Below are 27,883 nucleotides of genomic sequence, written 5' to 3'. Positions count from 1 at the left end.
CCTAATGCTTGCCACAGGAAGAAATCACTTTTGTTTCTAACTGTTTAAGCCTGGAACTGTAAATCTAGTCTTTTCCTCTCCCTAAAAGGTCAACAGAGCAAAAATGGTAGCAGCATTCTGGGTAAGATTTAAGGAATTCAGGAAGCTCTCAAAGCAAAATGATATCCTCTGGTGTTGCCTGAAATTCTATCTTTTTTGTTATTTGGAGCTTTATAATCACAATTTCTCTTGGGAGGAAGATATTTCCGATCAGGTGTAACACCTGGAAGTGATGGGGAATCACAACAGATGAAGCAGGGAGGTTCCCCCCATCTCCTTGCATTGCAGTTTTGTCTAGAGCAGCCCTTCCCAAAGTTCTGGGTGGGGGGAAGCTAATAGCCTTTCTTGAAAAAAAAAAAAAAGCTTCCTAGCCAAGTTCATTTGGGAAGAGCAGAATTGAGAGGTCATTGAACAAGATCTTGTTCTATCACTCTCTGAGAATGTTAGAAATTTCTTGCTGTCTCTTAGATTATATATTATTTGCTGATTCTTTTTTTAAAAGAATTGTTTTATTTATTTATTTGAGAGAGTGAGAGAGAGAGAGCGTGCACACACAAGCACAAGCAGGGAGAGGGGCAGAGGGAGGAGATGTGGACTCTCCACTGAGCAGGGAGCACAACGCAGGACTCATTCCCAGGACCCTGGGACTATGACCTGAGCTGAAGGCAGACGCTTGGTTAAGCCACCCAGGCACTCCATACTTGCTGATTCTTAGGGAAATTAAAATCAATTTTTAAAAAAAGTCTTAGTTTTTTAAGTTTGTAAAATGAAAATAACAGTAACTGTTCCATGAAGTTATCCTGGGGATTGAAGGGGGCAGCCTAGGGATGAAGAAGCTGCCATAGAGCAGACAACCAGTGTCCTAAGGCCCAGTATGGAGCTGAAAAGACTTAACATTGAACCCACTTTCCTAGTGTCACAAGAGGGACTGTAAACAAAGAACAATATACTGCCCATTTCAGAAATAACGATACCACCAAATCCGTAGTGTGTGGCATCTAGTAGATGCTTGATATATTTTCTGGATGAGCACATAAACCTGCATCTATACCAGATGTAATATATATCAGTAGGGTCCACATGGGGATGATATATTTTCTGGATGAGCACATAAACCTGCATCTATACCAGATGTAATATATATCAGTAGGGTCCACATGGGGATGATTCCTGGAGTCATTATAGTGGCTCCAAGGTTATAGAAATTTCCATCTACCTCATCTAACAGTCCAGAGATGGGTGGGCTGTTTAGGGTGAGTAGAGTACTCTCTGCCTCAAGAAGTCATCCAGACACCCAGGTGGGTTGTTTTTTTCTGCTCTCTTCAACATGGGACTTCCACATCTGAGCACAAGGATGCTGCTACAGTTGTTTTTCTTTCCAGAGAGAAAGAGAGGAGGGAGGGAGGGAGGAAGACTGGAATAAATGACTTTGCTAAGAAAATCATATGGACCAGAACTTAGTCACATGACTAGGCTATGGAGTCACACAGTCAGGTACAAAGAAGACAAAGTTATTAATCTCTAGTTGAGCAGCCATGTGCTTAGCTAAACCTTGAACGGAGCTTATGTTAGTAAAAAGGAAGACAGTAATGGTGGATATTGAGGTCCAGTTAGCAATCTCTGCCACAAAGACCTGCCTTAGTTGTATTCCTAGGTCTAGGAGGGAAAGCTGCCATCAGTAAACATGGATCTTGTGGTGTTGGGTTGGAGTATTTTCTTCCATTTGGGGATTCTGCCTGGAGAGATTTAGACAAGCTGGAGCGTATTTGCAGGACTTCAACCAGGATAGTTAGGATTGAGATGGGACTCTAAAGTATACAAGAAATCCTTGGAGAAATTAGGTGTATTTAACTTGGAGAAGAGAACATTTAAGGACAACAAGATACCTGTTTTTAAAGGACTAAAAGGACATATGGCTAAAATGAACAAGTTAGGAAACAACAAATGCTGGCGAGGATGCGGAGGAAGGGGAACCCTCGTACACTTCTGGTGTGTACACTTCAGGGAAGGCAAGCTGGTGCAGCCACTCTGGTTCCTCAAGAAGTTAAAAATAGAGCTACCCCAAACCCAGCAATTCCACTACTAGGTATTTACCCAAAGAACACTAATGTTGTGATCCAAAAGGGCACCTGCACCTCAATGTTTATAGCAGCAGTTACAAAAGTCAAACTACAGGAAGAGCCCAGATGTCCATTGACAGATGAATAGACAAAGAAGATGTGGGATATATATATATATCCCGGAACATTACTCAGCCATCAAAAAGATGAAATCTTACCATTTACATCGATGAGAATAGAACTGGAGGGCATTATGCTAAGTAAAATAAGTCAATCAGAGAAGGACAATTATCATATGGTTTCACTCGTATGTGGAATTTAAGAAACAAGAGGATCGTGTGGGAAGGGAGGGAAAAATAAAGTAAGTTAAAATCAGGGAGACAAACCATAATAGACTCTTAACTCTAGGAAACAAACTGAGGGTGGCTGAAGGGGAGGTGGGTGAGGTTTGGGGTAACTGGGTGACAGGTATTAAGGAGGGCACTTGATGTAATGAGCACTGGATGTTATATGCAATGGATGAATCACTAAATTCTACATTAGAAACTAATGATAAGCTACATGTTAACTAATGGAGTTTAAATAACTTTGAAAAAAGGACATAAGGAGTTTTGAGTTGAAGAATGGCTAGGATTATTCTGTGTGACTTGAAGAGTAAAAGCCATGGGCTCACACCTCAGTACCCTAGGTGCTCTCCCTCCCACCCCCATGTACCACTCTACAATCCAGCCATCTTGAGTGTGCTTGAGCTCTGGTAATGAATCGTGTTTTTCTCTTACTTCTGGGTCTTTGTCCAGGTGTCTCCCCCACTGGAACACTCTTCCCTGGTGTCTCTTTTCTCACCCAGATCTTCAGCTGAGTATTTTCTGCTCATTCTTCAGATCTCACCTGAGACCTTTTAACTGTTAGGAAACCATGCCTCACATTCAAGTCTGTGTTCAGGTCCTGCCTTCTGGGTTCCCATTGCATCTTGCCTTCCTCATAATAACCTATCAACATTATCATAATGAGTGAGATTTATTACTGACCACTCCCACCAAAGTGCAGGTTTAGGGGATTTTTCTGCAACTGGATCACTTCTCTGGAGCCTGTCTTCTATTTGTCAAAAATCCCACCTTCTATTTCAAGGGACCAATGAGTGTCCTGAGCTTTTGAAAAGGAGAGGGGGTAAGGGAAGTTCAATGATTGGATTCAGTTCAGTAGTGGATTGAATAGTGTCCCCCCAAATTGATGTATACCTGGAAACTTGGAGTGGGATCCTCTTCGGAAATAATCCTGACAGGTATAATTAATTACATTAATATGAAGTCATACTGGATTAGATGAGTCCTAAATCTAATGGCTGGTGTCCTTACAAGAAGAGGAAAGGACATGCAAAAGATGAAGGCAGAGATTAGGGTCTCTATAGATTAGGGTTTCTCTAGAAAACTAATACAGATGGTCCAGGGAAAAGCAGACTGTCTTAAGGTGTCATGCATGTAGCAGTCAGTAGAGGGTCCTAACTGGGCAGCAATGGGAAGAACAGTTAACGGGATCCTTTGCACAAGTGATGTGCAGTGCTTGCTCAAATGGTAGCAGGTGATCTGCAGACATTGGCTTAGCTCTCTCCTAGCCCCCCTGATGCTTTTGGTGGATGATGATGAAAAGTTTCTCAGTGTTGACTCCACTTTGCCCAAAGTACCCCCTGAGTCCAGTCCCTCTTCTCAGCAAGCCCTGCTATTGCCCAGGTGTGACCCTTCTAGTTCATCCCCACCTTTCTTCCCAGCCCAGGTGGGGGTCACTTAGTTTCTCCTAGACCTGAACCTGGATCATCTTCTTTCCAGTTCACTGTCAAGATGGATTTCAAAGTGTGATCCCTGGAGCAGCAGCAACAATGTCACCCAGGAGGGTCCTAACAGTACAGATACTACTCATCCCGGACCTACGGAATCAGTAACACAGGGTGGTTGCCAGCAACCTGTGTTTTCATAGGTACTCTAGGCGATTCTGATGTGCCCTAGAGTTAGATCATTCTCCACCATACTGTCTTGGGGCCCTGACTCTTAATTTTTAAGGACCTTTTCTCTTGGCAGAATCCAGACATTTTAAGTCAAAATTATTTGTCTTTCAAAATTGCTGTTTCTGCTGTGGGCTTCAGGTGCCTGCATTGGACGTCACAAAAGTGAGTTCTAATCATTTCTATCCATTAGCATTTTTTGTCTTTCAAAATTGCTGTTTCTGCTGTGGGCTTCAGGTGCCTGCATTGGACGTCACAAAAGTGAGTTCTAATCATTTCTATCCATTAGCATTTCTGCTGGAATAGTCATCATTTTCATCAAGGATATGTGAAAACCTTTGGTTGACTTGGGGAAGGATGCTGTTCAAGGAAATTAGGGAAAGAAAAGCATGAAGATTACTATTTCAATATCATATTTCATTGCATTCATTAATTCACCTGTACCTCTGTCTAGACCGTAAACTCTTTGAGAGCAGGGTTCATTGTTGGATTAGTAGCACTTAGCTGTGGGCCTGGCCACTTGATGAAAAGATGAAAAAACTAGTAAGTTCTAGAGATCGTGAGTGGGGGCATTCCTGGAGGTGTTAAGCACAGGGTAGGTGCGGGGATATTGTAGAAGACATTCTTGTATCAGAAGGTGGTCAGATGAGACAAATTTTCAAGTTCTTTTCCACCCTGGGATGCTGTAATTCTTGTGATGGGATGCTGCAGAGAGAGAGAGAGAGAGAGAGAGAGAGAGAGAGAGAGAGAGAGGCTGTGCAGTACTTGGCACAGTGTTTAGCACATCTGTACTGAGAAATGCTTTCTAGCCTTTTGACTTCTTCAATGAGGGTACAGTAGGTGGGGTTATGGTAGCTCTTAGAAGTTCCCTGACACCACCTAGTTCCAGGACAAATTGTGAGGTGTTAGAAATACTCATTGGGAAGCATTTTATCATTCAGAGGTATCTTTTTTTTTTTTAGCTGTTATATTTGTAAATTCTCTGACTTTAATATTGAAATGTTGATTACCAGAAGCAAGATGAAAAAGCAAAGACTAAGACCTTCAGTGGGAAAAAGTGGACTTCACACACATGTGCCAAAGTGCCTGGTTGATTTTGTGTGCGCCTGGAGTCAAGGACCCTTCTAGAATGTTACTTTTGGATGGGACTTCAGAGAGCTTTTGGTTTATAGTCAAGGAAACTGAGGCCTATGGAGATGGAAAACTTCTTAACCCCACATGGCTGTTCAAGCAGACAATATATCAGGGAAATGAAAAAGGCTTGGGCCATTTCTTTAAGTGTTAAAACTATAGCTTGGCAATAAGACAGGATTTGAGAATCTTATTCATCATCATAAACCTTTTGTAACAAAACACTGTTGGTGTCTTTCCAGTGTGCCCTCTGCACTCACCTCACAAGCTGTGGTTACTGGAACTGACAAGAAGCAAGCAGGGAACTCATGTTGTCATTCTGCTGCCTACAGCCCGGGAGCACTGTGTCAGACTCCTGTCCTAAAGAGTAATAATAGTGTAATAATAGTGGATGCTTACCACACAGCAGGCACTGATTTAAGGGCAATCTGTGTTTCTAACACTGTCCATTCTCACAGTACCTGTACAATAGAGACAATCATCATCATCCTTATTTCACAGATGAGGAAACCAAGGCATAGAGAGGTGAAGAACCTCATCCAAGCAGACATCACAGTGACTCTCCTGTCAGTCATTTCTTCATATACGTGGTCATATTTGGTTTTAGGAGTCAAGAGACTTCATCTTTCTTGGGGCCCAGGACTTAACTCCTCTAGATTTCCCTACTTTAGAGGCTGACGTGCTAGTGGAGTATGATTTGGGGCAGAGCCATATTTTACTTGTTCATAAACGTGAGCAATTGGGAGGCAGAATGTCAGGTGAGGGTCCCAGATTCCACTCAGTTTCTGTCTGTTTTGCTGTGGTGGTCTGAGGTGTGAACACTTTTACCTGCTGACAGTTGGTGGGTGGGATGGGTTCCTATCTGGCTTTACTCACCTGGAGCCCCAGGTAGAGCTGTGTCCAAGTCATTCTTCAGGGACCATGGTAATATCTGGGCTGCCTTGGAGTCCCTGGGGGAGGCCTGGAGAGATCTTTTGTTTTCTTGTGCTAGACTTCTCAGGCTGTAAGGGGTGAGTCAGTCTCAAGCTTCTGGTGAATTCTGTGGAACATGCCTCACTCGCACTGAAGCCCTAGAGTAGCAGCATCCACAGCTCTTCCCAGCAATGGGCCACATGACCAGAAAACCATATGTGCCCAGCTAAACGAGCATGACGTTGCTAACAGTGATGAGTGGGAAGAGATTAGACAGCCCTCCAACATGCCTCCAACATGAGTCATATGTGCATATAGGCTTTCTTCTTCCTAATTTCCTTTTGCCCAGAATTCTTCTGAAAGCCCAGGTTCATCATGTAATTTCAGTGAACTTAACTTGAACAGCTGAACAAAAACACTTGATTCCATTGGGCTTTTCGTACATTGGTCATTGATGACAGACCTCAGGTACGGTAGGAGGAAAATGATCGATGGGGGAAATTAGGCCCAGGTTAGGGACCACAGCTTGTCACATGACATTATGGTGTAACTGCTTGTGCTCAAGTCCAGGGGGCACCACTGGCATTGACTTCAAAGTGGATGGCATTCCCCCCTGCCACCGCTCCCCTCTGCCCGTAGTTGTGCAGAAAAAACCTTTTTTTTAAAGGTTTTTAAATTTATTTTATTCATGAGAGAGACAGAGAGTGGCAGAGACACAGGCAGAGGGAGAAGCAGGCTCCATGCAGGGAACCTGACATGGACTCTATCCTGGTTCTCCAGGATCACGTCCTGGGCTGAAGGTGGCGCTAAACTGCTGAGCCACCCAGGCTGCTCCTGATCACGCCTTTAATTAGTGACTTTGAAGGCCCCATCCATCCAGCTTCACAAAATACAAAGCTCAGATATATCCTTGCTTCTCTTTTCATCCCTCATGCCTCCTGATTTGGTACCCAGTTCCAGTGTGGGTGTCTGCCTCTTCCCCCCCCCCCCCCCCCGCCCGACCAATAACAAGCATTTCTCAGGCACCAGCTGGGTGTCTGTCCTTCATTTCAGCTCAATTCTAATACATCTACCAGGAGATAGAGTCAGATCCTAGAGGCTAAGGGCTCAGGCCTACTACAACACTGTCCTTCACACACATTTCAGATGCCGAAGTCCAAAGTCCAGGTTGTTAGAGCACCTGAGTGGCTCAGTCAGTTAAGCGTCTGCCTTTGGCTCAAGTCATGATCCCAGGGTCTTGGGATCAAGTCCCGCATCAGGCTGCCTGCTCAGCGGGGAGCCTGTTCCTTCCTCTCCCACTCCCTCTGCTTGTGCCCCTCAAATAAATAAATAAAATATTAAAAAAAAAAAGTCCAGGCTGTCACCTGTGCTTCTGATGAACTGGCTATAGATTGGAGGTTCCAGTGACCTACTCTTGGATTCACTTAGCTTGCTAGAGAGGCTCAGAGAACTCAGAGAAACATTTTACTTACTAGATTCTAGGTTTATTATAAAAAGATAGAACTCAGGAACAGTCAGAGGAGATGAAGAGGGCATGGTATGGAGAAGGGGTGAAGAGCTTCCTCGTTCTCTCTGAGCAAGCCACTCTCCCCAAATCTCCACATATTTATAACCCAGAAGCTCTCTGAACCCCATCCTTTCATATTTTTATGAAGATTCATTATATAGAATTTCAGATTAGAGTTGAAAATCTTGATTCATGACCTTGGGAGAGCTATCTACCTCAAGATGCTGTCTACTTCTGGGGAGGAACCTCCCCCACCCCAGTCAATTTTAATTTAAGATCTCCAGCTGGTATGCAGTTCCAAAAGTCTGAAGGAATCCTTTTTATTTATGGGGATGTGGGCCCAAGGTTCAAGTCCCTGAGGTATGGCTGCTGTCTGGGTAGTGAGGAGAGCCTGGTATGGCTCCCTTTAAGGAACCTTAAGGGCATCTGTGTTCTTTTGAGATCCTAAGTCAGAAGGGTGGGAGAAAAGAAGGAATGTTAGTTTGGAGGGTTGTAGCCAGGTATTTGATTGAAACTAGAGGAATTCGATATCCAGTTCAGTTCATATATATATAACAAAACCTCAAAGACCACGAACAGGGGAAGAATTTGATACCTACAGGTTGTGTTACAATTTTCTACTGAAACATAATTTTTCTTCTTTTTTTTTTTTTAAATATATTTTTATTTATTCTTAAGAGACCCAGAAAGAAGACAGAGACATAGGCAGAGGGAGAAGCAGGCTCCCTGAAGGTAGCCAGATGAGGGACTCGATCTGGGACTGAGATCACGCCCTGAGCCAAAGGCAGACGCTCAACCGCTGAGCCACCCAGGGGTCCTAATTTTTCTTCTACATTACCCATCATTTCTACATCTACTCATTTCTACTATAGATAATTACACTAAAACTAATTTATTTGCAGAATAAATCTAATTTTATTAAAGTTGGCCTGATTATTTATGTAAGTGCTGCAAGAACAGTGATTGACCATATAGGCTTTTTTTTTTAAAAGCCAGATTTAGGGATCTCTGGGTGGCGCAGCGGTTTAGCGCCTGCCTTTGGCCCAGGGCGTGATCCTGGAGACCCGGGATCGAATCCCACGTCAGGCTCCCAGTGCATGGAGCCTGCTTCTCCCTCTGCCTATGTCTCTGCCTCTCTCTCTCTCTCTCTCTCTCTCTCTCTCTCTCTGTGACTATCATAAATAAATGAAAAAAAATAAAAAAAAAAATAAATAAAAAAATAAAAATAAAAAGCCAGATTTAAAAATCTGCTTTGCTGGAACTTTTCATAATGAATCTTAGATTGGACTTTTATAGGCTCTCCAGGCTAAGAAGCCAAGCCAAGAATTCATCAAACTTCACTGGTAATACCTATAGATTTGAATTCTTCTCTTCTTGAGGTCTCCAGGATATCTTGAGGTTTCTGGCCTTGCCAGGAAGTGACCTACCTTCCTCGCCTGCTAACGCTGCCAGGAACCCCATAAGCACAGTACCCGATTGATTTTTCCAAGGAACTTATATTGGTTCCATAAAGTCAATTGTAGTATCTTAAAATTATCTGGTTACATCTGATTTTATGCATCAAATATGACATTTCAGCACAGTCTTGATCATATAGCCAATGTTTCCAATTGTGTCCTGTTGCAAAGAAAACAGATTCTTATTGAACTTATGCAAATAACTATATTGCCATGAAATAAGTATAGAGTTTCCAAATTCTGGAGGGATTGGCTAGGGAGAAAAAATAAATGTTTCATCTTTGTTTCCAGAGATACATTTTACCAAATTGCTGATAGTTTAAGAGAAAGAAGAAGATTTTCTTAACTCTAGAAAAACAAACTTTAAAGAGCCATAAAGTTTCAAACAAAAGTCATAAACATTATAAAAATTATCCTGTTCAGTCCTATGTAATTAATTCTTGTTGATCTTGATCTTTTGTTCATTTTATGAAGCCATACATTTCTGCCTTAGAGTTCTGCCAGCTCTTACCCAGTTCAGTGTTGTGATCTGAGAGTTACAAGAAACCTGAACTTGTTAGAATCCTTTCCATGGGTCTTCTTGAAGATGAAACAGTTTTGCAGGAACACTTGGAAAAGCATCCTAGTAAATCAGTAACTGTAAGGGACAAAGGACATAAAAATGGCCATAGTTAAAGAGCTGATGAGAGTTCATTATAATGCCATTGGCAAGAAAATGTGGTTATTTCTGTGATATACAGCATTTTAAGGTAATAACTAGAATTATAAGTGATTAACTTATATCAGAATATATATCAGATTTCTAGGAATTTTATATAATTGCTGAAACACTTATATTAATAATATATCCATACAAATATAATGTAATTATTCCTTCTTATTTGACAGTGCTTCTCATGTAATTTAGCATAGCAAGTAAGGGTAATTATCTAATTAATGTCTGTCTTTTTATGAGACAATAAATCTTTTGAAATGTTCCAGGGACCCTCTAAAAAATTCCAAACTTACAAGTCAGACTTCATTTAGAATTTGATTTTGGAAAGTTTGTCAAAAATATCATAAGGTTTTATATGCTTGGCTAATAGAATCACAGGTCACTGAAACAATACACTTAATTATCTATTTAACTAATGTGACAAAAGATTTCAAAGGCAAATACAGAATGTTACGTGGCTATGAGCAAAGCTTCACTCTTAAAATATTAAGAAGACTCGGTTTTCTTAAGTAATCAAAGACATGATGAAGATAGCACAGAGCACAGGATATTGTTTTAGGAAAACATGAAATATTTGTTTTCTAGGCATATTACTTGAAGGGAAAGGCCTGTCACAGTTTCTTATTGTCAAGAGCGGACCAAAAGTTTAGGAAAACCTTGTCCTTTGAGCAGATGAAAGAAAATTTGTAGTTTTAGATAAGTATATTATTGATGTCAAAGTTTATTTTTTAAAACTCTTGGAATAACAATTCAGTTTTAGCCAGCTTAAATACTCAAGGTAAAATTTCCTCTTGTCTCTTTTCCCCCAACTTTCTGTAATCCATTTAGTTTGTCCTTTGTTCTCCTCTTTCCCATTCTGAAGGAACCAACTTGACTTTAGGACAAAATTATTTTCATTTCTCTTAACAAAAAATGCATCTTCATACCTTGACATTTTCTTAGCCAAAAACACATCTTACTTTCCTTGTATACAGAGTTTTTCCCTTATTATTTCTAGTAGTTTCAATCATATTAATCAGAGTTCTTAACCCTTATAAACCTTAATTTCTAGTGAAAAGTTAGAAGTAAGCAATTGTGTACTGTTACACCAGCATTCTTTAGTTTGGCAAATTCATGACTATGTTCATAATTCCTAGAAGCATATGCTTTTTCATTAATACAATATTTCAGTGAAGCACAGGACATGTTTACTAACAGACCTAAATATCTTTAGTTCCTCTGTAGTAAGAAGCCAAAAGTAGATAAAAATTGCGTTCAGTAATTAATGTCTCATTATTTTATTTCCCTTGGAAATGATCTAGATACTCAGTGAATATGCATCATTTAACTTATTTGGTATAACTTTGTTTCAAGTTACTAAAAAGGTTTTGGATATTTTTAAGTAGACGTTGTGTAAAGTATCATTATTCTTGAAAATTTCCTTTGTAAACTTATATCTATTGATTTACTTGTTCTTAACAATTATGTTTAGGTCACCTATTGACACTTCATGAGACATTAAACAGCTGTCATCTTAAGTTTTCTTTCTTGCTGACAGATTTTATAACAGAGATATCATGAGCTTATTTGACTTTTGGTAAATCTAGGTAAAATAAAAGTATTATATTTAATGCTGATAACTCTAAAGATATACCTGTTTTAATTAAGCCAACAAACTTAAACTAACTTGTATTTACTGAAGATTGTCCTAGATCTTGTGACCTTGGAAAACATTTGAGTTAAGTTTATATTTCTGAGAACAGATTTCATTTATATAGTGACTTTTTTTTGTCCTTAAGCTTGTTTCTCTTTAAGCCAGTAAAATAAGGCTCTTTACAAATTAATTTTGGCAATGCCATATGGAGGTAGGACAATATCACACAATTATAATATACATACATGAATGTATATAAACATACAGATAGATACAAACAGAAAGCTTATAGCTTTTGTTTTAAAGTTCTAGCCATGAAACAGGTATCATAATTTAAAAATCACTAGTTTATAGAAACAGTTGGATCTACAATTGTGTTTCTTGAAGATGGCATGAAGTCAAGTTTGTCTGCTTAGAATGGCTTTAACATGTTTACTAATCTGTGTGGAGATCTTCCAGATTTTTAATTAACCTGTTTTCCCAATAGCCCCTTCCTCCTTTTCTTTTTCTTTCCCTTCTGATAAGTAAGAATCACCTCCCTGAAATTTGCATTGAAGAGATGGCCCTCAGTTGTGAGAGAAGGCTGGTAGAACATTTACTTCTCAGAAGCACTGGGAAAGAATGTAGGTTCCTCTAAGGAGAACTTCTGATCCTAAATCAAGAATTTTATAATACTTGCAAGGCTTTGGAGGTAAATAGGGAAGGTTTTGGGATTGGTAAAACTGATAGGAAGGCTTTGAATTCTTTCTAGAGTGGCATTTCTGTTTTTGTAAAGACTTAATTTATAAGACAAGTACAGTTGTTTTTACTTCCTCAAAGGATTGGGATGCAACCTGAATAATATCAAGGCTGTTCCACTCATCTACCTACATTATCTTCAGTTTGCTTCTTTATATCAGGGAGAAGATCTTCAACTAAGATGAAAACCAAAGGATTCCTGTGTTCTAGATATAGTGCTATTTATCTTTGTGATGTTTTTCTTTCCCATGGTTAACACAGTTTCATTTAACTTAGGGGAGAAGGTCTTAAAACCCTTCCTATCAGGGTAGCCTGGGTGGCTCAGCGGTTTAGCGCCACCTTCAGCCCAGGGTGTGATCCTGGAGACCGGGTTCGAGTCCTGTGTTGGGCTCCCCGTGTAGAGCCTGCTTTTCCCTCTGCTTGAGTCTGTCTGTCTGTCTGTCTGTCTGTCTCTCTCTCTCTGTGTGTCTCTCACGAATAAATAAATAAAATCTTAAAAAAAACCCACCTTCCTATCAAGCTTCCAGTTTGGCTAACTTCTGATCATAGAGTTACTTTAAATTCTTTATAATCTCTTGTCAAGTTTCCTGGCAGTATTGAACCAACCCAGTGGATGCAAGAGGTATCCTCAAAGAGGTATAGAAGATACAATCCTCCCATGATCCAGAGCCACTCCCAAAAATAGCCAAAGGAAAAAAGATTTAGACAATTCCCTTGAAAGCTGGCAGCAATGAGTAAGACCCTATCCACAAATGGAGTGCAACCCATATTTTTGTATGTCCATGTTTTGGGGGTTCCCAATCTGACAGTTGCCAAGCCAACTATTAGAACACAAGGACAGGGCAGCCCGGGTGGCTCAGCGGTTTAGCGCCGCCTACAGCCCAGGGCTTGACCCTGGGGTTCCGGGATCGAGTCCCGCGTCAGGCTCCCTGCAGGGAGCCTGCTTCTCCCTCTGCCTGTATCTCTGCCTCTCTTTCTCTCTCATGAATAAATAAGTCTTAAAAAAAAAAAACACAACGACAAATAAAAAGGCAGTAGCTATCCCTCGGAGAGAAAGGATCTATAACTAATGCATTCCCAAAGGGAAATTCATGAGTCACTATTCAAAGATGTTATTCTTACAAATATTTTTTTGCCTGCCAATCTGAATTCCAGAAGAAAGGAACAATGTGAAATTTTACCTTCCCCTCTTGACCAGACACAACAAACAGAGATCTGGGAGAGCTGGCTTTGGTGGGAATTCTCACCATTTGCTGGCTTTTACCAGTTTTCTCAGGATCCCATGTGCAGGCTCTGAAGCAAGTGGGGTGTCTCAGTGGGTCTCATCCTGGTCACTGGAAACTGTAGAGGAGGATAAATAAATTTCCCTCTACCTTGTATACTGACTCCTTGGCTGAGACCCCTTTTTCTCTAGGGCACCTTCTAAATGAATAGGCTTATCTAGGTTAAAAGTTCTCTACTGTGGTCATTGTAATTCAGAATTATCTTTGGTTAGGGTAACCTTTTGGTTCAGTCTTAAAACACCTGAGTCTTTACACTGGACCCAGGCTGGTTTCCAAGTTGTACCAGTCTGACCCTGGCTCCAGTCCAGTTTCTAAGTCAGGCCTGGTTTGAACTCAGACCCATTCTGACTCTGTACCCAGTCTGACTCTAGCTAGTTTCCAGAACTAGCCCAAGAAAGGAAATGCTCGAAGTCTGGAAGTTTATAGTGCAAAAACTGTGGAGCTGGCATTGAGGTACTTACCCATCACCTGCAGAGGAGCTAGAAAGCCGTGAGCCTAATGCCCAGCAGGTACCTTCCCTTGGTTGCTATTTGCTCCTTGAGGCCATGGGGATTCTCCTTTGGTTCCCTCTTATGACATCAAAACTATCAAAAGATAAACAGAAGCATATTAACAGCACCAAGCCAGAAGTAGTTAAGAGTGCTCCACCAACAGGAGCTTGGGGATGGGCTTTAATAGAGAAAAGATGGAAGAAAACTAAGGAAATTGTTGATTGGATATAGCCTAAATAAAGCCTAGTTGGCTATTTGTGGTTGATAATCCTGAGGATTTTTAATTTTGTGACCTTGAGGCATTTATAGGTTTAGATTTTGGTTTTCTTATGCAGGCAACCATGGCATTAGAGCTGCATCAGTCTAATGACCTCTTTGTTTAACTAATACAACAATCTTATTATAAATTACAATATCATAATCCTTGATTTATCTCAAATTCTAAGTCCCCCTTGGATCTGCCTACTGTCTTCATCTCCTCCAGCACTTCTCTAGGCCCCCCACTTCTATTGCCCCTCACTTAGACCACTGAAGTAGCCTCCTACTTAGTCTCTCCACATCTCTTTTGTGCCTTTTTTCCAGAATGCAGATCAATTGTGACATCCCAACCTCCTCCTACCTCCACTTCCACCTCTAGTACTACTATAATTCCTATTTGTTCTGATTCCTCTTTGCTCTTAGGACAGAGACCACAAGTTTGAACGTGGTCCCTGGCCCTGACATCTGTTCCCTGCCCACCTTTCCAGAAGCACCCTGTTTGTTCCCTTTGCTCCCTCAGCCTCACTGCTCTGTTCAGGTCCTGGAAACCCACTGTTCCTGCCTAGGATACCCTCCCTGCACCCCCATCCCCTGCTTCATAAACCTTATTCATTCCCCACTCTCAGCTCATGCACCACCTCCTCGCTTGACCTCCTTGACATGAATCACATTGTGACCTCCATTTATATAAGTGATTGTTTTCTGTCTGTCTCCTTTGTGTGACTCTAAGGTATACATCTGGCTTAGTGCTGTGCCCCCAGTGTCAGCATGGAGAACTCATTACATATTTGTTGTCGTTGAAGGAATTGCTTTGCCCTCTGGTGGGGAGGAGGGAAAACTTTGTCACTGTAAGAGCACAGGTCAGCCCACAGACACAGATCTCCCATACCCATGTCTGCCCCTACATCTTTCCACATTGAGCCCAACACCTCCCACTTTTGCAGGTGCTTCCAGCCTGAGCATATTTCCCACATCTCTCCCATTCTTTGTCCTCACTGCAATTCTAGACTCCCATTTTTTCAAAATTGTAAAATGTATATAACACAAAAATTACCATTCTAACCATTTTTAGGTGTACAGTTAAGTGGCATCAGGTACATTCACACTGTTGTGCAACCATCACCATGGTCTATCTCTAGAACTTTTTCATCATCCTAGATTGAAACTCTGTACTCATTGAACAAGAACTCCCCACTTCCTGCTCCTGCCTGGTAACCACTGTTCTCTTTACTGTCTCTATGAGTTTGACTGTTCTAGGGACCTCATATAAGTGAACTCATACAGTATGTGTCTTTTTGTGACTGGTTTATTTCACTTAGCATCATGTCTTCAAGATCCATTCCTATTGTAACAAGGGTCAGGATTTCAGAATTTCCTTCCATTCCTTCCATTTAAAGGCTGAATGATATTCCATTTTGTATACCAATGTGCTGTGAACATTGGTATACAAATATCTGTTCAACAGACTCTAGTTTTAATGATGTACTGTAATGTAATTGTAAGATCAAAGAATGCTCTCTTCCTCATCTTGGTATAATGGATTCTTGAGCTATGTGTTTAATTCCTCTTAACAAGTATCTGCTACAAGTATATTTCACTGAGCTGGCTCCAAGTTCAACATCCTTCCTCTGAGAAATTAGACAAGGACAGGGGACATCTGTGCCCGAAAGGGCTTCCACTTGGATGAGGAAACAGGTTCTAGGGACTTTTTTGGATGCTGTGTTGTGTATTCAAACTTAGTCTGAATTCAGAGAGATGGAGAAGATCAGTGTGGACCTGAGTGGCAGAGAAGTTTTAGTAGTTTCCTGTTGCTGCTGCAACAAATTACCAAACACTTACTGACTTAACACAAATTTATACTCTTCTAGTTCTGCAGACCATAGGTCTAAAATCAGTTTCACAGGGCTAAAGTCATGCTGCCAGCAGAGATGGTTCCTTGGAGGCTCTGAGGGGAGAATCGTTGCCTTGCCTTTTTTCAGGTTCTAGAGGCTGTCTGTATCCTTGGCTTGTGGCCCCCAGCTGTTTCTGCAAAGTGCATTAGTCCAGTCTTTGTTTCCATCATTGCATTGCTTTCTGCTCTGAATCTATCTTCCCCCTGCCTTCCTCTTCTAAGGGAACCATTATGACTACATCAGCCCAGCCTGGATGATCTAGGATAATCTCCCCACCTGAGGATCCCTAACTTAATCACACCTGCAGATCCTCTTTTGCCAGGGTAACATATTTGCAGGTTCCAGAAATTAGGACACAGATATATTTGAAAGGGGGACATTATTTAGCCCGCCCCAGAAGGCTTTCTGTGGAAGCATGTGGGCTGGCCTTAACAGGCTTTGCTGAATCTTTCTGTGTATGATTCATCAAACATGGACCCAAGGTCCATGGTGAACGTGGACCCTCCTCATTGTACCTGTTTCAGTATTGTGTATTCTTTAAGTGCCCACTAAGTGTTTCTGACCAGTGAGCAATGCCCTGATTGCTGGATGCATAGCAGCAGTGGACATCATTGGTAGGGAATGTTCCTGGGTCTTTAAAAAATCGACTCATCATCTACATTTATTGAGCACCTCTAAGTGCTAGGTGCTCTGTCAGACTTCATGGACATATAATGGACATTTAGCCCTCACACCCAGCACATATTTTTTTTTCTTTCTTTCTTTTTTTTTTTTTTATTTCTCAAGTTTAATCCCTTGAACAGGATAGGATTACTTCTATAGTTGAAAAAAAAAGACATGGTAGTTATCTAAAAAAAAAAAAAAATACAGGAGTTTCTGGTGCCAAGAGTAGGTGAATCTGAATCTCCAGTGTGCTTTGTCTGGTTTCAATGTAGATGAAGATTAGACAAGGCAGGAGAAGCGTCCTTTGTCCTGGAGGTGGTTGCAGAAACATGTGTTTTCCAGGAAAGGGATCAGTGTCAGGGAATGGAGAGCAACCAGAAGGCGAAGTATGGATGAGCTTGGTGGGATTTGGGTTTGGTAAAAATTCCTAGTAGGCACAGAATGTCCGTTGTGAGTGCTGATTTAAAGATGAACTGTATGTTGTTGCTGAAACCTTTCTTTCTTTCATGTTTGCCCAGGTGTTGTTCCCTAGCACATTTCTCAGAGTTCAGGTCACCACATTAGGGGGTTCTCTATCCTTCACTTATCAAGAACACACAAGCAGCCACAGGATAGGTCCTATTCTGGCCTCAAAAGTAAAACAAAAAGGAGAAAAAAATGTGATTGGGTTTGCTGTTTGGAAGCCCCAGACCTATGTAGCCAGAGGGCAGAGTGCACTGAGGAAGATGGGCTTTGCAACCTCACCAGCCCAGTGAAAGGATTTACCTGCTGGGTGGTGGCACACTTTATTTACTTTTTCACTGATGCCACAGTCTCTTCTGTGAAAGGGACACAAACATAGGATGTATAACATCAGGCTGCTGTCAAGGATGAAAGCATTTACCATACTATCTGGCACACAGTAAGTTCTCAATAAATGCCAGTTGCTGTTCAGTGTTATTTAAGGTTGTAGGGGATATCTTTTCACCTTCAGAGCAAGGTAAGAGAAAATGAGCAAAGTCAATCTTTTTTTTAAAGCTTGTAATAAATCACCCAAAGCTAAAACAAATCAAGTGACTTACAGAAAATGGGGTGAAACAAATCAAGAGATTTACAGAAAATGGGACTTACTGAGTCATTGGCAAGCTTCCTACTTCCTTGCATTTTCCTTTAGCAATTCGTCTGAATCCTGGAATATGTGTTCAGATTGACCTCAGTCTCTTTATGAGAAGATCTTTCAGAATCCAAATCTGCTGCCAAACTTATATGTGAAAGGAGGGAGAAAAGTCTGAAACCTCCAAGGAAGAATATTAATCATTAAAAGAATTACCATGATACAACTAACATTTGTATTGCCTCTGTAGTCGACAAAGAGCTTTGTCACCTGTTCTAGCATACAGTGCTCAAAATAATCCTGTGAGGTGTCTGTGGTGGGTGTTGTTATTAATCCTCTTTTACTAATGAAAATATGAGGTTGAAAGAAGTTAAATGAGTTGTCTCAGACAACACGGAAAACAAGTGTGAGGGTCATGCCTCCATATCCGTTAGAAAAAATCAGTGTCTGATGCTGTTAACATCACCGTGAAGTGATATAAATACGAATACACCCCTTCTCATGTAGGTGGACCCTCCTCATTGTACCTGTTTTTCACAGTGGTCACTTTTGGGTGCTGGGTGCTATTTTGGAAATGCGGCCATGCAAGCATTTTTAGGACACTTTACCAATTATGAGAGATACATACCTCTCACTTTAAAATTCCTTTCCATTGTTGATCCTAAATGCCCAGTTATTCACTAACCTTGGTTCCAAATGGCTTTTTGCTATATTCAAGGCTCAAATATACCCTTTTCAGACGTGACTTGAGATCAGTGAAGATATTCATATAAAATCCACAGGCTCTAATGGAACATCTAAAAGATGTTAACCCAGAGTTGCCTTATTGGAATATATTGGAATATGTGTCATTTCCTCTGGGGACTAGTTTGAAAAGCATCCCTTATTTGGGTGTGAAAGTTCTGGTGTGTTCATTTAAATATAAGGGTCATATTACTTCATGGTTGTGGTTTTAAGAAGTCAATAAATAACTCCTTTTCTTCCCCACCCGAGTTCAGTACCAGTTGAGAAATGAGGCAGGGAAAGCAAACAGATGGAGGTCAGAGCTTTATCACTGATAAACTGATGAGAGAACTGGCCAGAGAGGTGTGGCCATAAAGGTTGCCAACAACCCAGCCCCAAGTTAGAGCTTTGCTCACTAGTCGTAGCCACCCCGAGGGTGGAGCTTGTCTCTCTAGGTGCCAAGGGGCAGAGCAGAATGTGGGAGTCCTGCAGACAAGCAGATGAGAGCTGATGAAGGTTGGACAGTACAGAGGAGGGTTCTGAATGGAGAGATGGAGAGAGAAAGTGGAGGAGGTGGAAGGAGGAATAGAGGGGAAGGGAGTTAAGCTAGGATGTTCACATTTTACTCCTAAATTCTCTAATCTGCTAAATCATTCTTTCCCAAGGAAGAAGTGAGTAAGAGGTAGGGGCTGAAGCCAAAAGTGTTACACCGGGAAAACACAGGGTAAGTGGAAAGGGGCTTCCTATCTAGTATTTTCCAGGTATTTGTCTACTTCAATGTGACCAACATTTCCAAGAATTGGATGTGATTCCTCCTGTATAGGTAATATCTTAAGGTCATGCAATAGAAAGGATTTGAAATCAGATTTGAGTATGAAGCCCATGTACACCAAGTACACCAAGAACTTCTGATTGGGCACAGACAAGCACTGTGTAAGGTAGTGGGTAATAATGGCTAGAGACAGAAGAGATCATTCCATCTGGGAAGTCAGGGAAATATTTTGGGGCGATATAGCATTTGCAGTGGCCATTGGGTAGAAATTAAATGCCCAGAAATGAAGGACTCTCTGAGAACAAGGAATAGCATAAGCAAAGATAAGGCGATAGGAAATTATCAGGTACAGTTTAGGGAATTGAAAATAGAACAGGTGGAAGTCGCATCAGGTTGAAATGATATATTGGAGTGGGAACCCTTTTCAACACAGAAGGAGCAGAAATGGGCAAACAATCAAATGTAAGGGTTTAGGGAAAGACCAGAGTCAGATCTAATGTCAAAATCTTTAAGCTAGATAAATGAAAGAATGGTAATGGCATTAAAAATATGTGAAAGTCAGGAAGAGAGACTAGTTTTACATTTATTTATCTCTGTAATGTTTAGTTGGATATACTCTTTAGTAGAGATGAATACTTATGTTCATGATTCATACATTCATTCAGGCAATAGCTTTTATTGAGTCCTTATGATGTCCTAGGAGCTGGGGATTTGATAGCAATCAAACATAGGCATAGTGCCTGTTCCTGAGGAGCTTACAGCCAAGTGGGTGGGAGGACAGATGAAATCAGACAACCCTTGTGTGAAATCATTACTGCAGTATTGGCGACAGAGGAGACATACAGGGTGCTTTGAAGGCCTGTAATAAATCAGGGGTCCAATCTGGTTGTGAAGGTTAGGAAACATTTGATGAAGTGACACCTGAGCTGAAAGCTGAAGGATAAATAAGAATTAACTAGTCCAAGAAGACAAAGAGCAATGCAGGCAGAGGACATTCACATAATGAATATTGTATGGCAATAGCGAACAGCAAGTCTCCCTGCTACCCACAACTGCATGGGTGAATATTGGTAACATAATGGTGGGTGAAAAACAAACAGGCTCTGGAGACTATATTCTGCATGATACCTTTTTACAAAGTTTATAATATATATATATATATTTTAATTTTTATTTATTTATGATAGTCACACACAGAGAGAGAGAGAGAGAGAGGCAGAGACACAGGCAGAGGGAGAAGCAGGCTCCATGCACCGGGAGCCCGACGTGGGATTCGATCCCGGGTTTCCAGGATCGCACCCTGGGCCAAAGGCAGGCGCTAAACCGCTGCACCACCCAGGGATCCCTCTTTTTACAAAGTTTAAAAGAAAAACAACCCTAAACAATGGATTGCTCAGATATACAAATATATATGATAAAGCAAACAAAAAGGCAGTGAAAAGTAACCCCAAAATTTAGAGAGTAAAAATTCAGAGGAGGACCAGCAGTGGGGGATGGGGAGGGTCACAAAGGGGCACACAAGTTATTGGTAATGTTCTAGATACTAAGCTCTATAGAGCTCATTGTAATATTTTAAATACATAAATAAAGAGGGCCATGCATCAGCCAATTTAAATAGTGTGATAAACCAATAATTAAGATTAATCCAATTCTAGGCACAGGAATTATTTTTAAAGAGATTATGCTGAGTTTTAGGAGCTTAAAGTATATAAGGAGGCTGGAATAGAAAAGCACAGGGTGAAGGGGAGAGATAAGAAATGAATCGATGGCTGAGCTCCAGACCATGGAGAGCCTTGCAGGCCCTTTTAGGTGGGTTTTCCCTTTATCCAAGAGCTGTGGGAGCCATTGAAGGATTTTTAAACAGGAGACAGGCTTCAAAATTTGCTTTTTGAAAAAGGTAACTTTGCCTTCAGTGTAGTGACCAGATTGAAGAGAGGCCAGAATGAATGTGGATGAACCATTTAAGAAACATAGGCATGGTGCCTGTTTAGATGTAAGATGGTAGGAACTTAAAATAGGGTGGAGGTTTTAGTGGCAGTGGTGGTAACAATGATGGCAGTCATGGTGTTGGTGGTGGTGATGGTGATAGGGATGGTGGTGTTGATGGTAGTAGTAATGATGGTGGTGATGGTTCTGGTGGTGGTGATAGTATTGGTGATGATGATGCCTTTGGTATTGGAAATAGAGCTAAACGGCCAGATTTGAGAATATTTAGGAAGTAAAATCCATTGACTTAGGGATAGATTTGATAGATGTTTTGATGGAGAGGAAGACATCAAGGATGATTCTTAGGTTTTGGCTTGTCAGTAAAGTGGGGATGGAGCAAGAAGGAGAAATCTGTAATTCAGTTCTGGGCATGGTGAGTTAGAGATGCTTTCTTAGGTTCCACCTTTTCCTCAACTCCTTTCCAGAGATGATGTTCTCACTTTCCTCTTTACTGCCTAAATGAGAGCTCACAAACTTAAATTCTTTCTGAAGTCAGGCAGGTAATTGAAGTGAGTGAAGCTGGCAGGGAGATAGATATTCAGAATGGTGAAAACATGGTTGTGACTTGACTCAGTGCACTGAGAGGCTGAGTGTTTTTCAAGAGGAGCAAAAAAAAAATCATAGTTCTTATGTTTATTAGTGAGCAACTGCTTCAGTGCTTGAAAAAAACAAAATAAACCACACACACACACACACACACATACACACACCCAAAAAAAACCCTGTAAGGCCCAGTTCTGTGGATTAAGCAAAACTGATCTTGGGACCTATGAGTAGCCAGATTAAAATTTGGTTCTAAATCTTTCTTTAACACTAATTTATTCATCATATTATTGGTTAAGTACATTTCAATACAATAATTTGGATCAAAATATTCTGATAACATAGCATTATTAAGAGTTGCTTTTGTTTGGATTTTACCAAAATGTACTGTATATTCAGTTATAGAACATCATTTCCAGTTTTTAAAATTTTCATTTTGAAAATTTTTACATCTTCAGGAAGGTTGTACAGATAGAATGATGAAGCCTCATATACCTTCACTCAGATTTACCATTTATAAGGCATTTCTCCATATTGGAGTTCTCTTCACCCAAACAGCTGAGCCCCTCCCCTCCATTTCTGAACCATTCCAGAGTAAGTTGCAGACATCATGATCCCTAATACTTCCATATGTATCCCTGCAGTACAGTGACATTCTTTTAATAACCACAGTCATTGATCAAATTGAGGATTGATGCAATACTTATATATAATACACAGTTTATATTCAGTTTTGCAGTTCTTTTCTGACCCAGAATCCAGTTGGATCACTCATCGTATTTGGTCACCATGTATATTTAGTCTCCTGTAATCTGGAACAGTTCCTCATGTCTTTGATGACATTGACATTTTTGAAGAGCACAGGCCAACTATTTTATTGAATACCCTTTATTTTTAGTTTGCCTGATTGGTTCCTCATGGCTAGACTCAGGTTATGCATTGTTGGCAGCAGTAGTACTGTGTAAGCTTTGTGTTGCCTGTGTGTTACATTGGGAGGCACATATCACTTTGATTGTCGAGGGAAGCATGTATCTGCCAGATTTCCCCACTTACAGGAATTTAGCCCCTTTGTAATCAGCAAGTACTCTGTGGAGAGACACTTTGAGACTCTGTGAATAGTCTGTTCACCAACAGACTCTCACTGAGTAGTTCAGAATCCACTGAAAATTGCCATCTAAATATGTCATTACTATGTAGGTTGCACATCTATGATTTGAGTTATTTACATATGTATGTATGTATGTATTTAGAGAGCACACACACAAGTGAGGGGAGGGGCAGAGAGAGATTGAGAGAGAGAGAGAGAGAGAGAGAAACCTTAAGCAGACTCCTCAGTCAACCCAGAACCTGAAGTGGGGCTCAGTCTCACAACCCTGAGATCATGACCTGAGCTGAAACCAGGAGTCAGATGTTCAATGACTGAGCCACCCAGGTGCCCTACAGATCGTGATTTTTTAAAAAACCGACATTTCTCCTATGTTTATTAGTATTCCACTGTAAGAAAGAGCTTTCTCTTCCCCATTTACTTACTATTTATATCTTTCTTTATTCCAGTGGACACCTGGATTCTTTTTCTGTCCAACATCTTCTAACCTATTATTGTTGTGATGCCCAAACTGCCCACAATTGGCTAGTGGGAGCCCTTCAAGCTGCTCCTGTATTCCTTGTCATGTCCTCATCAGTTTCTGAAGATTTACTTTCTTCCACAAGATGCTTGTAGCTTACTCAGTACTTTCCCTGCCCTAGCCCTAGAATTAGCCATTTACCCAAGGACCCTGCTTCTTTTTAGTGGGGAATGTATTTAGAAACTAAAACTAAAACCATTGGTAAAATGTCATTGATTCTAGGTGCTTCCAGGGGACAGAGCTAGGAGGCATGTATTTTTAAAAATGCAAAGGTTTGGGACACCTGGGTGGCTCAACTGTTGAGCGTCTGCCTTTGGCTCAGGGCATGATCCCAGGATCCTGGGATCGAGTCCCACATTGGGCTTCCCGCAGGAAGTTTGGTTCTTCCTCTGCTTGTGTCTCTGCCTCTCTCTCTTTCGTGAATAAATTTTTTTTTTTAAATGGAAAGATTCATACTGATACTTATAAATCCAGTCAAACACTAGAGGGCCTTTCTTATTTTCCCTCATTGTATCCTTTGGTCTATCTTCCTTCTCTCACAGTGAGTACCTGGCCTGACAATATCAACATATTTGCTCATTTAAAGCATGAATTTTAAAGCAGTTTTTTAAAGAGTGTTCTTCTTTGCCTCCCTTCTCTAGCTGCTGAGCTCGTTTATTTTGATATTCTTCAGTTTCTATAGTTTTTCCTGCTTAACTTTCTCACTTATAAGCATGTTCAGGTTTCTCTAAGTATGTCTTTGCAGAGGTTTCACCTTGTAGAAGTACTATATTAATATTATTTATCATAAATCATACAAAGAACAAGTGAGTCTGGAATGGGGGTTGTTGCTAATAACTTCCATCCTCATGACAGTTTACAGTTTACCAAGGACTTCTTTACGTGTGCTACTTTATTCATCATGCTTTGAATTCCTTAGTCCCAGACAAAATGAACAGTAGATAAGTAAACCCAGGACTTCATGAATGTTTCACATAGTAGGACTTAAGTAACACCTGCTGATTTTTAAAAAGATGCATTTAGAATCTATGACTGATGAAAACATGTATCCTATAAAAGCATGGGATAATCCTCAGCAATAGATAATCTAAAATGTTTTATATTTACGTAGGCATTGTTTGCTATTATTATTTTGTAGGAATTTTCATATATTCCTCAGATTTTTTTTTTTGAGAGAGAGAGAGAGAGAGAATGAGTGTGTAAGTACAGGGGGAGGAGCAAAGGGAGAGGGAGAGAGAGAACCTTAAACAGACTCCATGCCTAGTGTGGAGCCCCATATGTGGCTTAATCTCATGACTCTGAGATCATGACCTGAGCCTAAATCAAGAGTTGGACGCTCAACTGACTGAGTCACCCAGGCATCCCCAGATTGATATTTTTAAAGGATATCTGCTTCCTAAACATACACTGAATTACAAATGCCTTCAAAGGGGTGATTCTGAAACACAGCTACATGTGGTAGTGCTTGGAGAGATGTGACTGGGGGCTGCACCGCTTACTGATTAAATCAGACTCTTTAGAGTAGGCATCAATTCTTTTTTTTTTTTTTAAGATTTTATTTAACAGAGAGGGTGTGCACGCACAAGCAGGGGAAGAAGCAGAGGGAGTGGGAGAAGCAGGCTCCTTGCTGAGCAGGGAGCCCATGCAGGGCTTGATCCCAGGAGCCTGAGATCATGACCTGAGCTGAAGGCAGACACCTAACTGACTGAGCCACCCAGGCACCCCAACATCAGTTTTTTTTAAAGCTGTACAGATTTCAGTGAGCAGCCACTATCTGGCTGAAGAAAGGCTCTGCTATTTTGGAGAGAGAGGCTTCAGTCACAGCTAAACACAAGAGAACTTGATTTGGGCCAGATTTCTGGTTTAAATACTGATACCTAAAAGTAATATAAGGATCTATTTTGAGATTTACCTAGCAGTTAAAGGCACTGAACGTATTCTTTTTTTATTAGCCAGCCATATTCTCTTTATTCTGAGAATTACATGATTTTCACATTTTAATGTTTAATGTTATCTAAAATTGAGGTATGCGTGTGTATGCATGCACACAAATGTGTACATACACATGAACATGGTCATATTCTAAAGCTGTACCTAGAGCAGAGTTCTTAAAAACTCAGTATTCATCAGGAATACCTAGAGTACTTGTTACAAGTATGGAATTGTAGGCCAGTTTGGGCCTTCTGGAAGGATCTGGGTTAGCCAGCCCAGCAAGGGATTCTGATCCACTAGGTCCCTAGACTTTGAGCAGCCATTTTCAAAGAGCCATCCCCCTCACTCCCTCCACAGCAGTGTCAGCATCACCTAGGAACTGCTTAGAAATGCTTGTTCTCAGGACTTTCCCCAGACCCACTGAGTCAGAAACTCTGGAAGTGGGGACCAGCAATCTGTATTTTCACTGGCACCCAGAAATTCTGATGCAGGATAAAGTTTAGGAACCACTGTTTTCAGAAATACTGCCAGTGCTCCCATACTTCCTTGATGATAAGAATCACCCAGCATACTTTTAAAAACACAGAATCTGGGCTCCACCCCAAATCTGTTGAATTACGGTTCCAAGGGGACAATAATTCCATGGCGACAGGTGGATAGTCTGTATTACTAATAAGTATCCAAGGCCATTCTTATCTTCAGACAAATTTGGGAAGTACTGAGAAGGGAAAGCCAAGGATGTACCAGTTCACAGTCACATTCCCTAGTTAGGGGTTGTCTCTGGGTTTTGTGTTCATTATCAGATTTAAATTTTATAACAGCCTTATGAAAGTTGATAATTCAAACTCATTTTACCGATGAAAAAACTGATGTTTGGAGAACTTAAAAAACATATCTAGGGTCAGATCGATAGTAAACCAGAGAGCAGGGACTCAAGTCACGAACTTTCTGACACCAAAGCCTTTATTGTTAAACTGTCCTAAGGTAGTTGCATGCAAATCCTCATCACTGTTATTACAATATAGTGCAGCCTTGGAGATAGATACTTGCCCAGGATCATTCCTTGTTTCAGCAGTTAAGAACCGCCAGCTGTAACCCCAGCCTGCTTTGCGGACTTTCTTCCCCACTGCTTCTCAACATGAATTGTTCCCTCCAACAAGGCCATTTCACTCCTCACCCTTGACCTCCCCTTGCTCACTCCTGCCTCTGCTGTTATACTTAATGCACCTTCACTGATGGAATCTCTTCATCATCTTGTCCCCTAGGCCTCTTACTTTCTCTTCCCTTGCTTCTCCCCCCAGAAGGACTGCTCTTTCTCTTCTGGAACAGTCCAAACCTCAGCTGTGCCTCAAGACTCTTAGTCTAGTGTTCTCTGTGGAGCCTCCCTACCCACACTGGCCTCGGTGAGCGCTCTTGTATGGGACCTACCATGGTGCATGCACACTCTCTTTGTCTGCAGCATGGAGTGCCCTGCACACGGACCTTCATCTTCCATCTACATTAAGTAACTTGAAGATGCTCCTCTGTTTCTGGCTAAGTAGTAGGAATTGCTAAAATATCTCTTGACCTACAATAAAGTCAATGCAGCTAAGATCCACAGAAAATGAAGGTGGATTTTAAAAGTAAATACAAGTTGTGGAGTTTTCTGGGAGAATCTGTGACAGACACACTGATGATCATATGAGCAATCACTAGATTTGCAAGGGTAGATGAATTTAATGACTGTCCCTTAGAGTTCAGTTTGTGGGACTCCTCCCCTCTCTTCCAAACCCAGAAAAAGCCAGGGAAATCTTACTTGGTGGGGATGGAATGACAGTGGCATGGGGGGAGCAGATGGAGGTGTAGTATATGCTTAATAAAGGGGAATACCTTTTGTAAAAAAATTTGCATTGTGGTCATTCCAGGTGATAATGTATTTTCTTTTAAAATGGAATGGATAATGCCTTTTCTGGTTTCCTTACACATGTTAGGGTATCGTAGTATTTTGGGACAACAGTTTCCCAAGAGGTAACATGAAACAAAGTCCAGCGTTCTGAAGCCTAGACCAGGAGGAACATGTCCCTGTGCCTCTGAGCTAGGGTCGGGACCAATGCTGGGGAAAGGTCGCCACCTACTGACCAGCCTTAGTCACACTTTTTCCTCCAGTTTGGTTTGGCTCAGAGGAGATGTCTAAAGAGCCTGGACCCTAGGCTCAGGAAAGTTCTCTGCCAGCACCCACCATATTTCATGGCAAAGTTCATGAGGACATAGCCACACAAAGTATAGTATTCTAAGTTTCTGTCTTCTATAAGAGTCTCTCTCATGAAAAGAGTTCTCCTTTGAGGAAACATATCAGCAGCCTTGGTGCAGAAAATGATAGAACTTGTATTTGGTTGAATGCTGCTTATATAGAAGTTATGGTTCCACCACATAGATTTCAAAGACAGCTCTGTTG

General features: G+C 41.0%; 1 protein-coding gene and 2 long non-coding RNA genes across 21 annotated transcripts in view; 1 reads left to right on the top strand and 2 right to left on the bottom strand.

Annotated features, from left to right (window-relative positions):
- Positions 1 to 27,883, top strand: part of GLIS3 (GLIS family zinc finger 3) — a 545,819-nt gene that overhangs the window by 56,513 nt on the left and 461,423 nt on the right. For 4 of the 19 annotated variants that reach the window (XM_025423461.3, XM_049092610.1, XM_025423476.3 and 1 more), the window contains exon 4: positions 19,257 to 19,315. The exons of 13 other annotated variants lie outside the window; for them this stretch is intronic. The gene's annotated coding sequence lies outside the window, so the exon portion shown is untranslated. Of the gene's footprint in view, positions 1 to 3,942; positions 4,071 to 19,256; positions 19,316 to 27,883 lie in introns of those variants that run through there. 2 more of the 19 variants (XM_049092696.1, XM_049092626.1) reach the window with 1 other exon arrangement.
- On the bottom strand, positions 501 to 6,948 carry LOC112644798 (uncharacterized). Its single transcript, XR_003126764.3, has 4 exons — positions 6,103 to 6,948; positions 5,487 to 5,586; positions 2,879 to 4,455; positions 501 to 1,413 (listed from the first exon to the last, which is right to left on the bottom strand). It is a non-coding gene; the product is annotated as an uncharacterized LOC112644798 (long non-coding RNA).
- On the bottom strand, positions 8,811 to 14,051 carry LOC112644799 (uncharacterized). The gene is made up of 3 exons (XR_003126766.3): positions 13,933 to 14,051; positions 9,614 to 9,739; positions 8,811 to 9,262 (listed from the first exon to the last, which is right to left on the bottom strand). It is a non-coding gene; the product is annotated as an uncharacterized LOC112644799 (long non-coding RNA).

This window comes from Canis lupus, chromosome 1, assembly GCF_003254725.2.
Source record: "Canis lupus dingo isolate Sandy chromosome 1, ASM325472v2, whole genome shotgun sequence".
Classification (NCBI taxonomy): domain Eukaryota; kingdom Metazoa; phylum Chordata; class Mammalia; order Carnivora; family Canidae; genus Canis; species Canis lupus.
Note: the sequence above shows the minus strand (reverse complement) of the source record. Positions and strands in the feature narration are given on the sequence as shown.